Source organism: Chlorocebus sabaeus, chromosome 20 (genome assembly GCF_047675955.1).
Source record: "Chlorocebus sabaeus isolate Y175 chromosome 20, mChlSab1.0.hap1, whole genome shotgun sequence".
NCBI classification, from domain to species: Eukaryota; Metazoa; Chordata; class Mammalia; order Primates; family Cercopithecidae; genus Chlorocebus; species Chlorocebus sabaeus.
In genome coordinates this window covers 13,891,220-13,904,687 of record NC_132923.1, presented here as the reverse complement: position 1 = coordinate 13,904,687, position 13,468 = coordinate 13,891,220, and the positions used below count along the sequence as shown (strand labels likewise).

The following is a 13,468-nucleotide window of genomic DNA, read 5'->3' as shown; positions in this document are numbered from 1 at the left end:
CTGCTAGAGAACATTCTGCACCTCCCACTGCTGTGTGAAGACGAGAATGTGCTGGCCCTGCCTGGAACGTTTGTTCACTGCAACCTCTCCCTCCTGGGTTTAAGCGATTCTCCTGCCTCAGCCTCTGGAGTAGCTGGGATTACAGGCACATGCCACCAGGCCAGGCTAATTTTTGTAGTTTTAGTAAAGATGGCGTTTCACCATGTTGTCCAGGGTGGGTTTCAAACTCTTGACCTCAGGCGATCCGCCCACCTCCATCTCCCAAAATGCTGTGATTACAGGTGTGAGCTGCAGAGCCCAGTCTAAAAATATTACTTTTGTGGGGCACAGTGGCTCACTTTGGAATCCCAGTGTTTGTGAGGCTGAAATGGGTGGATCACCGGAGGTATGGAGTTCAAGACCACACTGATCAACATGGTGAAACCCCCGTCTCTCGTGAAAATACAAAAATTAGCTGAGCGTGTTGTGCACACCTGTAATCCCAGCTACTTGGGAGGCTGAGGCAGGAGAATCACTTCAACCGGGGAGGTGGAAGATGCAGTGAGTCGAGATGACGCCACTGCACTGTAGCTTGGGCAACAGGGAGATCCCATCTCAAAAAAAAAAAAAAAAACCCAACAACAACAAACAACAACAAGAACAAAAGAAAAAACATTATCTATCTATCTATCTATCTATCTATCTATCTATCTATCTATGTGTTCTTATTTAGTGTGAATATGGAATATTGACTCCATATCCTTGGCTTGAGATCCAGATGCAGCTTCCGATTGGTTTTCTCAGGCAAATCAACCTGTTCCATATCTGTGCTCCGAGATAGAGGGCAGCCAAGCAGGACCCCCAGGAAACAACTCCTGAGTTTTCAGAGCTGTAATCACATTGTCAGCCCATGGAGAAATTCCGGCGTTGGAAGAGAATGAAGAGAACTTTGTGAGATTTCCTGATCTAAAACTTCCCATTGTTGTGTTGCCCTCAACCTCCCTTGCTGAAATGACTGCTGGGTGGCAAATGTGCGCTTCCCTCCTCACCACTCTGACTAGCAGGACAAGGAATGAGGTGTGATTCGCTGTGAGCAGGTTTGTTGATTAGCAATGGCATTCCTTTCATGTTTCTTTAGAATCACCTACGTATTTTCAACCTTCAGAAAAGCAAGGGTGTTGCCGCCCGATTTCAAACCGGGGACCTTTCACATGTGAAGCAAACATGTCATCACTCCACTACACAAACCTCTCCCAGCTCCTGGCACAAGACACATTCCTGAAAATGTTACCGTTTGCTGTTTTTAACTACTAGAGTTTCCAATATAAAAAATTCAACTGCTTTTCAAAATTTGAATGAAAAAGACACCAGGAAACACAATTCCTCAGGCAGACAGGCTGAACCCTCATTTATAGTTCCACGCCTACCCCCCAAAGCCAAGACCCTAGGGACCCCCAATCTGGCTTCGGCATGCCTTATCTCATGCAGCGTTTCCAGGAACTGAGTGCCCGTGTTTGGCAAATTTCCCGGCTGACTCTCTCTGGCTCCCAGAAGCTTCAGGAGCTGGTGGGTTTTGAGCGTTGGAGCCCTGAGTGCTCCGTGCCACACAGGAGTGTGGACCCGCCCCTGCAGGGCTGCTGACTGCGCCTGGGGGGCCTTTTCCCTGGTGCTGGCCATCAGGGATCTTGGCTCTTGACAGGAGATTATGCTTCAGGTCCTGCCAGGAACCATAGGACCCTCCCTGCCTGCCCTTCCCCCAGGCCGAGGGGCCTGACCCACAGGTTCTTTCCTTTCCAGCCCTTTGGCCTCAACACCTTGAATCTTCCAAAAGGCATCCTTCACTGCCACTCTCGCTTAGTCTATGTGACTCCATTTAAGCTATATTTATTCACACGTTGAAGTTTTAGCAGGTACTGTAGCAAAGGCTGTGTCTCAAGGCATTTGACTGTTTGAAAATATAGAACATCCAGCCCAGGCCAAACTGTGCTTCTTGGCCTGCATTGAATTGGTTGGAAGAGCAGGCCACGAGTTGTATAGAACACAAGGGTTTCAGAGCCATCACCAGTGAAGGACATGGAGCAGCCTATTCAGATTTCATGATCACAGGCTCTCCACCTCCATCTTGAGATTTTTTTTTTAAGGGCAGTTTTATTGCATTCTTTCATAACACTTGAAACTTTTTATTTGCCTTTTTAATATTCCTGCTCAACATGTCTTGAAGTGAATTATAACAAAGAGGTAAGGGCAGTTTTCAGAGAAACACAGTGTCTGTGAAGTTTTCAAGTTTGTCTCACAGCAAAAGGTCAACAGGCAGAATTTCCTTTTGCTGAAAGATGTTAATGTTGTTTCTAAGGTGTTCTTTAGACATGAGTGTAAAAACAAATTTTGGGAAGAAAGTGCCATTTTCTCCAGCAGTTGCTTTTCTTACTGCAGTGGTTACCATGTTTCCTTCACATCACATCCAAAGTTCGAATGCTCCCACGCTGGAGAAAGTGACTGAATGTTCGCTGGATGCCAGGCTGCAGTGTCCAGCTTTGTTCTGCTTTGGTTCAGACTGGAGACTGGGACTGGACTGGACTATGTCTCCCTCACTAGAGACTGGGAGCCCAGTTCCAGATGAGGCAGGCATCATGGGAACTTTTGATTAGGCAATTTTGTGGCATCTTTTTCTGCCTTCTTGCCTCTGAAATCTCTTTCTCTCCCTCTCCACTGACCCAGAAGAGAGGATTCACTGTCTTTCTGACTCAGAAGATTTTGGGGTCCTTCCTGGACAGAAAAAAAAAAGGCAATTGCCCTTTACCCTACAGGAGCAGAAAGGGCTGCAGGTATCTGGAGACCCACAAACTCACTTCGTGGGCCACTGCACATCTGTGCCTTGTGGGATCCTGTCATATCCAAAAGTGTGCGGCTTGAAGCTTCTCTGCCGACTGAACAGGAAGCGTGGGGTTCCTGACTCTTCCAGAGGAGCCACACAGAGAGGTCTTAGCATGTCTCTGGACCTTGAGCAGAGGCCAGAAAGAGGCTTGAAGGTGAGGGCAGAGCCAAGAAAGGGTGGAACGACAGGCCAACCCACTCTCCCAAGGGTACCTTCTTCAGGACAGCCATTTACTCTAATTCAGTGATCAGAAAGGAGAGGATTGTGTAGAGCAACGTCTCTACTTGAAAACACAAATTCCTACCTTGATGTGGAGTCTGAGCAAAATATTGGAATCAAAAAGAATTCCAATATTCTTTTTATTCCAATATTTTGGCTGGGCAAGGTGGCTTATGCTGTAGTCCCAGCACTTTGGGAAGCCTAGGCAGGCTGATCCCTTGAGCTCAGGAGTTTCAGACCATTCTGGGCGAAATGGCAATATCCTGTCTCCGTGATGGTGCCCCTGTGGTCCTAGCCACTCCAGAGGCTGAGGTGGGAGAATCACTTGAGCCCGGGTGTTTGAGACAGCACTGAGCCATGATCAAGCTATGCACTCCAGCCCGGGTGACAGAGCAAGACTTTATCTTAAAACAAACAAAGTCTGTGATTTTTTTTTCTCTGTGTATTGCAAGGATGAGAACAAAGAGTTTCAACTAAGATGGAAACAGTGCAGATGTGAAAGGTTTTAGGGGAAACCTGTGGTGTTCTGTCATGGACCACGGGCCTTGCTTAAAAGAAATTTCATCCAGGCTGTCTGGTGTCCTGCATGTCTCTCAGGCCTGCTGTTGGTGGTCCCGGGGCTGAGCGCTTAGCCCCTTCCCAGCTTGGGTGCCTCCCCTTTTGCCTTCTCCCAGCAACCTGGTCCACTCCCATGGCTCCTGTGGCCGTCTCTCCAGAGCCATGCTGTCACCTCGAAATGGGGCATCTCTAGATCAGTTTTTTTCATTCAACTGGGATATGAATACATTTATTAGGATGCTCACAAAATAAATGACACATGAATTAGCACTCTCCTCATGTGATAAAGAATACACATGACCCACACTGTGGCAGGAAACAGGGGTAAGGGCTATCAGAGCTGGGACTAAGTGTCCACTGAAGAAATCTCGATTCATCAGAGAGAGGTTGTTTCCTCGGATTCCATCATTTCTGCTGTCGCTACCAGCCAGGTCTCCACAATCTTCCCAGAATGCTTCATTCCAGCACCAGTTCATGTTCTTTGCCCTTGCCACTCCGGACTCTTTCAAGACCTGAGTCCACTGACCCATGTCTCACTCACCCGCCTCTGAAATCCTGCATCACATCTGTTTGGTATGCTGCTGCCCGGCCGCCATCAGGGGCAGAAGTGTCAGGTGGAGGAAGAACATACATCATCTTACAAAAGCAAACAACAGGGTGACATTAGTAAATGACACTTGGACATAAATGAAACAACCTCACAGAAGACATGCTTCCTCCTAATATGATCCATAGTCCCCTAGAAGCAAAGGAAACCCCTCGATCGTTTTAACACGTATGAATGATTCTGTATGCCAGGCACAGGGGTATACAGTGGGTGGTGTTTACTTCCATTGTACCCTGCACACAGTCCAAAGTTAGTAACTGGAAGCTAGAACCAGGTCCGTATCCCTGCTCCCATCAGCTTCTCCTGGCCCTTCCTGCCTTTGATGGTGCCACCACTGTACTTCTTCTGTTCGGAACATTTCTTCATTTTTCAGTAGAGAGGATAAGAGGAGAAGGATGGCAGAGACAGGGTGGGCAGGGAGAAGGGGGAAAACAACCCTGTAAAACAGAACAGAAACTGTACAAAACCCCAGAAACCAGACTTAGTACCATAATATTTTATAACAATAGAAAGTAGCTGGAAATAACCTCAGGGGGAGGAGTCAGCAGAGATTGTGCAGCAGAGGCCACAGGTTTAGACGCCACAGGTTTAGACTAGGAGCCTTTCAATGGAGTGCTGAATGGACTGAATCAGCTGTGAGTCTTCTTTCATGGTGACAGAACAGGTGATGAGAGGACTGGAGACCCCACAGGCCCGCCCTGTTCTGAGCTGAGATCATGCTACTGCATTCCTGTCTGGGTGACACAGTGAGACTCTGTCTGAAATATTTTTATATTAACAATGCATACATTTCCCTACCTCCAAATAACCTTTCTCAGAAAACTGTAATTGCCCAAATCACCCTTCAGAGGCTTCAGGAACCAACGGTTTTAATAGACACAATTCCCAATGTGTGGTGTACAGGTCCTGGAAGGCTCTCACCCACTTTCCCACTCTTGTCTCCTGCTTTTGCCTTCTATTCTCCCTGACAGGTTTGGGATCACTGCATCCAGGGCTTGTTTCACCTTCTATTCTCTAGAGGGAGCGTTTAGGCACTTGGGTGCCAGACTGCTGCTTGGAACCACTGAGTGGCCAGCACTGGTGTAACTGCAGGCCAAGGCGTCTGAATTCTCAGGGATCTGCCCTTTACCCAGGTCAAAGGTCCAAGGGCTCTCTTCACAGCTTTCTGCCAGGCCGCTCCAGATATACACATCTTCCTGGAGGTTCAGTTTCTGCCCAAGGCCCAGCACAAATGTCATGGATCAACCGTGACTTTATGATTTTTTGCCAGGACTTCATGGATCCAGCAGGAGTATAGACGAATGTGAAAAGGTTACTAGTTCTAAAGGTTATAAACCCATAGATACACACCAGAACTTACCTCCCACTCTGGAAGCTGAATGAGGTGGGCTGGAGGGGTTCTTGCTGCACTTCAGGCCAAGCACTAATTCCTCCAGTATCACAACATGTCCCCAAGGCAGACACGTTGATGAGGAGACAACGTATTACCATCTTTTATTCCAAAAATGCCAATGGGGTGGGGTGCGGTGGCTCATGCCTGTAATCCCAGCACTTTGTGAGGCGGAAGTGGGTGGATTGCCTGAGGTCAGGAGTTCGAGACCAGCTTGGCCAACATGGTGAAACCCTGTCTCTACTAAAAACACAAAAATTGGCTGGGGGTGGTGGCAGGTGCCTGTAATCCCACCTACTGGGGAGGCTGAGGCAGAGAATGGCTTGAACCTGGGAGGCGGAGGTTGCAGTGAGCCGAAGTTGCAGTGAGCAGAGATCACACCACTGTACTCCAGCCTGAGCGGTAGAGTGAGACTCCTCTGAAGAAAAAAAGAAAAAAAAGCCAGTGGGATTTTTCTTTCCCACATTTCCTCAGCTCACAGTGGCCCTGCTCCTTGCTGCTGAATCTCTATGTAGGCCAGACTCACCAAATGAGTAATAAAGACTCCAACAGATGCAACAAATGAGGTTATGTTGACAGTGAGAAAACAAAGCAAAACAAAACAAACTACAAACTGCTTTCGCCGGAAATGGAACCTAGGGAAGAGAAAGAAATTCCACCTGAATCACTAATGCTGCTAGTTTAAAAAACTCTGCTTAGTTTATGATACATTCAATACTTCTAGATCTGATTTTGTTCACCATTCACATTAGCCCTAGGATTCATTTTCCAGACTCCTTTACAGACATGCAAATCAACTGGTTCAAACTGAATATAATGGCCCAAATGTTTTCAGTTACACTGAACCCCCAGTTCCATGTGGGATGGAAGGGAATGCCAGCCTGGTGCAGAATTGTTTCCAGGCTAGGCACAAAGGAAAGGATCGGTGGCAGACTCCCTGAATCGAGGAAGTGAAGCTAAGTGTCTGGGGAGAGCAAGACAGAGCTCATAGGACAAAGATCCAGTGAGAAGATAACTAAGCAGAGAGAGAATCTGGGCATATGTACAGGTTCTGCCACCAGTATTCAGCAGAGCACTAGTCAGTGCATGATTGTGAAAAGAGTAGCTGACTAGTACCAGGGAAAGAAACATCCAAGAAAATCATGGAATGGCGTCTGGTACTCACACAGTGCAGAAAACAGTATCTATTCACACCAGCTAGACTGGAATGATTCATAATTCATAATGCTTTCATAATGGGATATAATCAGCCTTGGACTGAGCACTACTCCTGAACCACATAAAAGTTCACAAAAGCAAGATCCAAAAGGATCCAACTGTTTACAGGTACTTAAGTGCACCCCAGAAAAAATTCAAGACGATTTATAAGAATTATAAAATATAACTTCCTGCTGGCGAGGGAAAAAAGGGAATTTAAAAATAGCTAGTATGCATGAAGGTAAACTTCACAATGTCCAGCGTCCAATTAAAGAATACCAAGTAGCAAAGAGCCAGGAAACGATGACCCATAAAGAGGGGAAATAATCAGTTAATCAAAATTGAACCAGACCTAACATGATGTTAGAATTAACAGAGAGGACAGCCAGGCGCAGTGGCTCATGCCTGTAATCCCAGCACTTTGGGAGGCTGAGGCAGGCAGATCACCTGAGGTCAGGAGTTCGAGACCAGCCTGGTCAACATGGTGAAACCCATCTCCAGTAAAAATACAAAAATTAGCAAGGCATGGTGGTGCAATCCTGTAATCCCAGCTACTCGGGAGGCTGAGGCAGGAGAATTGCTTGAACCCAGGAGGCAGATGTTGCAGTGAGCTGAGATCAGACCATTGCACTCCAGCCTAGGCAACAAGAGTGAGACTCTGTCTCAAAAACAAACAAACAAACAAAAAAACCACAGAGTACTTTAAAACAGTTAATATGACAATATTCTATGGGTTCAAAGAATTAAGCAGAGATATCGAACATATAAAAATGATCAGAATCAAACTTTGGAGATTAAAAACTACAATATCTGAAATAATAAATTCACTGAATGCAATTAACAGCAGATTAGACACTGCAGAAAAAAAGATTAAGAAACACAAAGCCGCCAGGCGCGGTGGCTCATGCCTGTAAGCCCAGCACTTTGGGAGGCCGAGGCGGGTGGATCACAAGATCAGGAGATCGAGACCATCCTGGCTAACATGGTTAAACCCTGTCTCTACTAAAAACCAGAAACAATTAGCCGGGCATGGTGGCGGGCACCTGTAGTCCCAACTACTCAGGAGGCTGAGACAGGAGAATGGCGTGTACCCAGGAGGTGGAGCTTGCAGTGAGCCGAGATCCTGCCACTGCACTCCAGCCTGGGTGGCAGAGCGAGACTCTGTCTCAGAAAAAAAAAAAAAGAAAAGAAAAGAAAAAAAAAGAGACACAAAGTCGCGAATGATTGAAATATTTAAAATACAACTCATGGTAACAATTTTTTGTTTTAATGAACAGAGCATCAGTGAATGATAGTGCAAGTTTAAGACACCTAATAGACAAGTAATTGTAGTCCCCAAAAAGACTGGGGAAGAAGAAAAATATATTTAAAAGACTGGGGAAGAAGAAAAATATATTTAAGAAACAATGACATTTTTCAGTCATAGTGAAAATTGTTAACCTACTGATCCAAGGAGGTGAATAAACCCCAAGCACAAGAAACCTAAAGAAAACCATATCTAGTAGGCACTTCATAATTGAATTGCTCAAACTTATTGAAAAAAATCTCAAAATCAGAAGAAAAATCATAGTACATACAAAAAACTAAAAGATTATATCATTGGAAGCTATTCAAGTGAGAAGGCAGTGGAGCAACATCTTAAAAGCACTGAGGGGAAAAAGTCAATGTGAAATTCTACAAAAGCTGAAAATTCAGTACCACGAGGCTACACTACAAAAAGAAAAAAAAAGAAAAAAAAAAGTTAAAGGAGTCCTCCAGGCAGAACGAAACTGACATCGGATAAAATCAGGATGAAAAACAAAAACAAAAACAAAAACAAAACACTAGAAATGACATCTACATAGGCAAATATATAATTATAACATCTGACTGTTTAGCCAGGCATGGTGGCTCATGCCTGTAATCCCAGCACTTTGGGAGGCCCAGGCAGGCGGATCACTTGAGGTCAGGAGTTTGAGACCAGCTTGGCCAATATGGTGAACCCCCCTCTCTACTAAAAATACAAAAATTAGTCGGGTGTGGTGGCCCACGCCTGTAATCTCTGCTACTTAGGAGACTGAGCCAGAAGAATCGCTTGAACCCGGGAAGCAGAGGTTGCAGTGAGCCAAGATTGTGCCACTGCACTCCAACCTGTCTGATAGAGCAAGGCTTGTCTTAAAAACAACAAAAAACAAACAAATGAAAACACATCTGACTCTTTAAACAAAAGTAATAAAGATGGATTGTAAGGTTTATAACACGTGTAAAGTAAAATGCATGACAATAGCATAAAGGCAGGGAAAGGAGTAATGTGAAGAGGTATGATACCACTTGAAGGCAGACTGTGATGGGTTAATTTCTGTGGAAAGCAAGGCAGAATTTTTGAAGTTTCTTTCTTCATATACTTTCAGGTTCCCATACATACAACCTAGTTTGTTCTGGAGGGATCTTATTTTCCAGGAGGCTTGGAGGGGGACCTTCTGCTTTGTGTCCTCATGGGATGCACAAGACACAAGGGAACAGTCTCTCACTTTTAAATACAGTCCTAGGCCTGAGGAGAAACAATTTTTTGTTTCTGCAATTTTTTTCCTTTTTTAAATGAGAGGGGATTCGCACTGTTCTTGAACTTCTGACCTCAGGTGAGGCTTCCCCTATGTCGGCCTCTCAAAGTGTTGGGATTAATCTGCGTAAGCCACCGCGCCTGACCACAACTACCAACGTTTAAAAGCACGTTCCTGGATGAGCTCGAACCACCAACTTTCAGGTTAACAGCGGAACGCGCGAACCCATTGCGCCACAGAGACAATCTCACTCGGTCGTCTTTGTCTCAACATAAATTAAGCAATCACTAAACTCTAGGGGTTGCCATTCGCTTTCTGCGGGACAAGTGTGCAGACTACAAAGCTTCGGAAAACCGGAGAGGCTGAGTCGACTAATCGTGTTGTTGCACGTTAGAAACGCGTGCATTGCGTGACTCTGAAGCCAGAAGGGCGGTCGAATGGCCTTCACCCTGCGTTGACCCTCGCCTGCTTCAGAAGCCAGTGCCTCTGGAAATGCCTGGATCTGCGACCCCAACCTGAGCCTAGTAAGGCCCAAGGAAAGCTGACCGACCCGAGGGCTCTCCTGGTCGCTCTTTCTGTTTTTTTGCTCCGCTTTCAGACAATCCTCTGCTCCGCTTCTCCCCTCACCCAACTCGGCTTCAGTAGGTGGAGTGGGTGGGGCGGGAGCGGGAAAGAGGCAGGCGAGTCAAAAGGGAAAACGTGAAAAGGAGGAGGGAGAAGCAGGGGAGACCAGGACGAGACAATGGGACAGCCCAGGATGCCCGTGCAGAGGGCACCGACTGGATGCAGAGAAGATGGGACATGTATCAGAATGGAGAGGAGAAGACGTGAGAGAAAATCACAAGAACCTGTAGCTGCCCAGGAATAAAGAAGTAAAAATCGCATAAATGTTTTTACATTTTAAAAAAAATCAGGGTACCGGGCGCGGTGGCTCAAGCCTGTAATCCCAACACTTTGGGAGGCCGAGGTGGGTGGATCACTCACTTGAAGTCAGAAGTTGGAGACCAGCCGGGCCAACATGGTGAAAGTCCGTCTCTACTAAAAATACAAAAGTTAGCTGGGAGTGGTGGCGCAGGCTTGTAGTCCCAGCTACTCAGGAGGCTGAGGCAGGAGAGTCGCTTGAACCTGAGAGGTGGAGGTAGTAGTGAGCCGAGATCGCGCCACTGCCCTCCAGCCTGGGCGACAAATTCTGTCTCTCAAAAAAATACATAAATAAATAAAAGAGGGATGGGGAAGGAAAACGACGGGCAGTAGGTGTGGGGCGCATTGGGATTCTATAGTGGTTAGTACCCTGCCTTGTGCCTGCAGCAACCTCTGTTCTAATCCGAATCCTGGTACAGTCAGACTCTATCTTGGACCCACTGGGGCGAACCCACGTGTCTTTTGGTTTGCTTTTAATTCCTGCACCAGTTGCGGCCTTTATCTGCAGCCAGAAAGCCAGAAAGCAGGGTTTACCCTGGCCCCACAACACCATACTGTCTGGGGAAAAGGAAACCCAACAGCACACAAACAACGGCCCAAAGAGAAACCTTCGAAGTGCTCTATGCCTCACCATTTAGCAGAAAATATCAAGCAACTCTCACCTAGCTGGTCTGTAGCTTCCACGAATGAAATAATGTATTTATTGGAGTCTTTCTGGTTGAGATACTTCAAACATTTGTTGGAGCCGTTAATGAGAGAGAGAGAGACACTCTCGAGTGTGGAAGAAAAAAAATGAGGGGGTGTGAGGACGAGGCGACATTAGGACAGAAAAAAAAAGGGACAAGGAAGCCACGTAAATGTTTTCGGGTGGGTGTGAGGAAGTCATGTAAATGTTTTTGGGTGGGCGTGAGGCGATGTCAGTCTTGAACCCCGTTATGTTAGGTAAACAGTGCAGCCCTCTTCTAGTACAAACAGTTTCCCACACTGAGGAAATCACAGGGATCAACAACTCTACTAGAGTGCGATGAAGAAGCTTCACTCTGGGAGAACCCCCTTCGTGACCGAGGTCTCTACCCTGCCAGGTAAGTTGGAATGACTGCATGCCCTGCAGGGACAGCACAGCCTCCTAGCCCTGGCCGGACGCTCAGGGTCACCATCCTCCCCACTGCCACCCCTCGCCATTCTTCCAAACCACTCTCCGCCAAAGATTCCACCAACAGTCACCTCACACGACAACCCAGGCTGCCTTTCAGCAGCGGCTCCCGCCCCGCAACCACCGCGCCCTCTCACCCCCGCGGTTCTGCGCGACGCCTCTGCCCCAGTCTGTGCACTTCACCTCCCTGGCTCCCGCTTTCCCCTGAGCTTAAGGTGGACGCGGGGTTCTTCTGAACCCCTCTTGGGGTACTGAATGGAAAATGGGGAGCGTGCGCAAGTGCTTGGTAGAGTGTAGACACTGTGGGATTTGACTGTGGTACCATCGCTTCCACGTCCTAGTGCTGATTTTTACACCTGCCTTCTGCTTAGGGCACCGGCCACAGTTTTTCTTTTGTGCCTACTCTACCTGCTGTCTTCGTTGGCTCAGCAAATATCGCCTCCCTCTGCCGCTCAATCAGCAAACGGGACCGCCCTCGAGGACCTCACCTGCCGTTCACCCAACTCCCAACTTCGCGGGCATCGCCTCCAGTCACCTCTTCCGACGGCCTAACGAGCACGTTAGCTGCGGAGGGAGGTGAGGAGGCTCCGCTGACTGGCCGGTGCCCATGTCCGGGGCACGCACAAACGCCATGACTTGGTTTGGCCTCTCTCTTAGTTATTTGCAGCTCAGCGCGATAGGCACCTCTGGGACGGCGACGGCAAAGAGGATGGGCTTATTGGTGCAGCTCCACGGGGGCTGGCATCTCTGCACGGCTGTGTACACCTGAGCCAGACGCTCAGGCGCTCTCTAAAGCCGCTTCTGCGGATGACAGCCAAGGAGATAAACGTGAGAGGTGGTCCACCAGGACTTGCCCTCCTTCGCCCGGGATTGCCCCTCGCTGTGGAGACTGTTCGTATCTGGCCCTTGGAGCAGGCCGGCTGACAAGGTAGTAAAGGAAGATTTCTGCGGGAGGGCGGCCAGTGCAAAACGATTCCCTGACCGGGAATCGAACCCGGGCCGCGGCGGTGAAAGCGCCGAATCCTAGCCACTAGACCACCAGGGAGATGCCTGAATATGCTTTCTCTCCCTTCCTTGGTCTGAGGAGAGAATTTCCCTGTGCTCTGGGAGGACTTGGGCCTTGTGAGGGTCGTTCTTTGCTCCTGGAGTCGTCTCACAAAACCTTTCTACAAAAGGTATGTACATTCATTCATGTGAACTTTAAGAACAGGCAATTGTAACCTATGGGAATAGATATCAGAATAGTGATTCAGTGGACTTAGGGTGGGAATTGCCTGGAAAGGGGCTCTAACAGGCCTTTCTCAGATGATGGCAATTTTCTATAACTTGAGCTGGGTGGTGATTACATTTATCAAAATTAAACGAATTGCACTAAAGATTTGTGCACTTTATGTGAACTGTAGTTTATTTACTGTTCTCATTGCTTGAACCTGGGAGACGGAGGTTGCAGAGAGCCGAGATTGAGCCATGGCACTCAAGCCTGGGTGATAGAATAAGACTACATCTCAAAAATCATAATAATAGTAATAATTTACTGTTCTCATAAAAATCAGCTGATGGGGAATGGAGGCAAGCTGGTGTAGACCATGACAAATAGTTTAGATTTTATTGTAAACTCATTAAATGCCCATTCTCGTTTTGTGTTTTAAAAAAATCCCACTGATACAGCCGTTTTCTCTACCAGAAAAGACTATAATCGCATTATTTCATCAGTGGAAGCTACAGACAAAGGAGCCTTAAGAGGAGGCATCTTCACCTATGGGATTTTTTTCTGCTCAAATGTGAGACAAAGGGCATGTCCAAGTTTTCATTTTGGTCAGGTTGCCCTCTAGTTTATGCACTGTGGGCTAAACTCCAGAAGCTGATGCCCTTCCAGGCCAGCAGTTTACTCAGCTCTCTGGAGGCTGCTAGGATTAAAGGCGAAGCAAAGGACAGGTCTATTAGCCACAATCACAGGATAGAAAACACTGCTGTGACTCAGATTAGAACCAAGGTTGTGGGAACCACAACTACAAGTATTAACCACTAC

The 13,468-nt window shown here is 47.2% G+C and overlaps 1 non-coding gene across 1 annotated transcript; it reads right to left on the bottom strand.

Moving 5' to 3' along the window:
* Positions 1-12,412: 12,412 nt before the first annotated feature.
* Positions 12,413-12,484, bottom strand: TRNAE-UUC (transfer RNA glutamic acid (anticodon UUC)). Its single transcript has one exon. It is a non-coding gene; the product is annotated as a tRNA-Glu (tRNA).
* Positions 12,485-13,468: the final 984 nt, after the last annotated feature.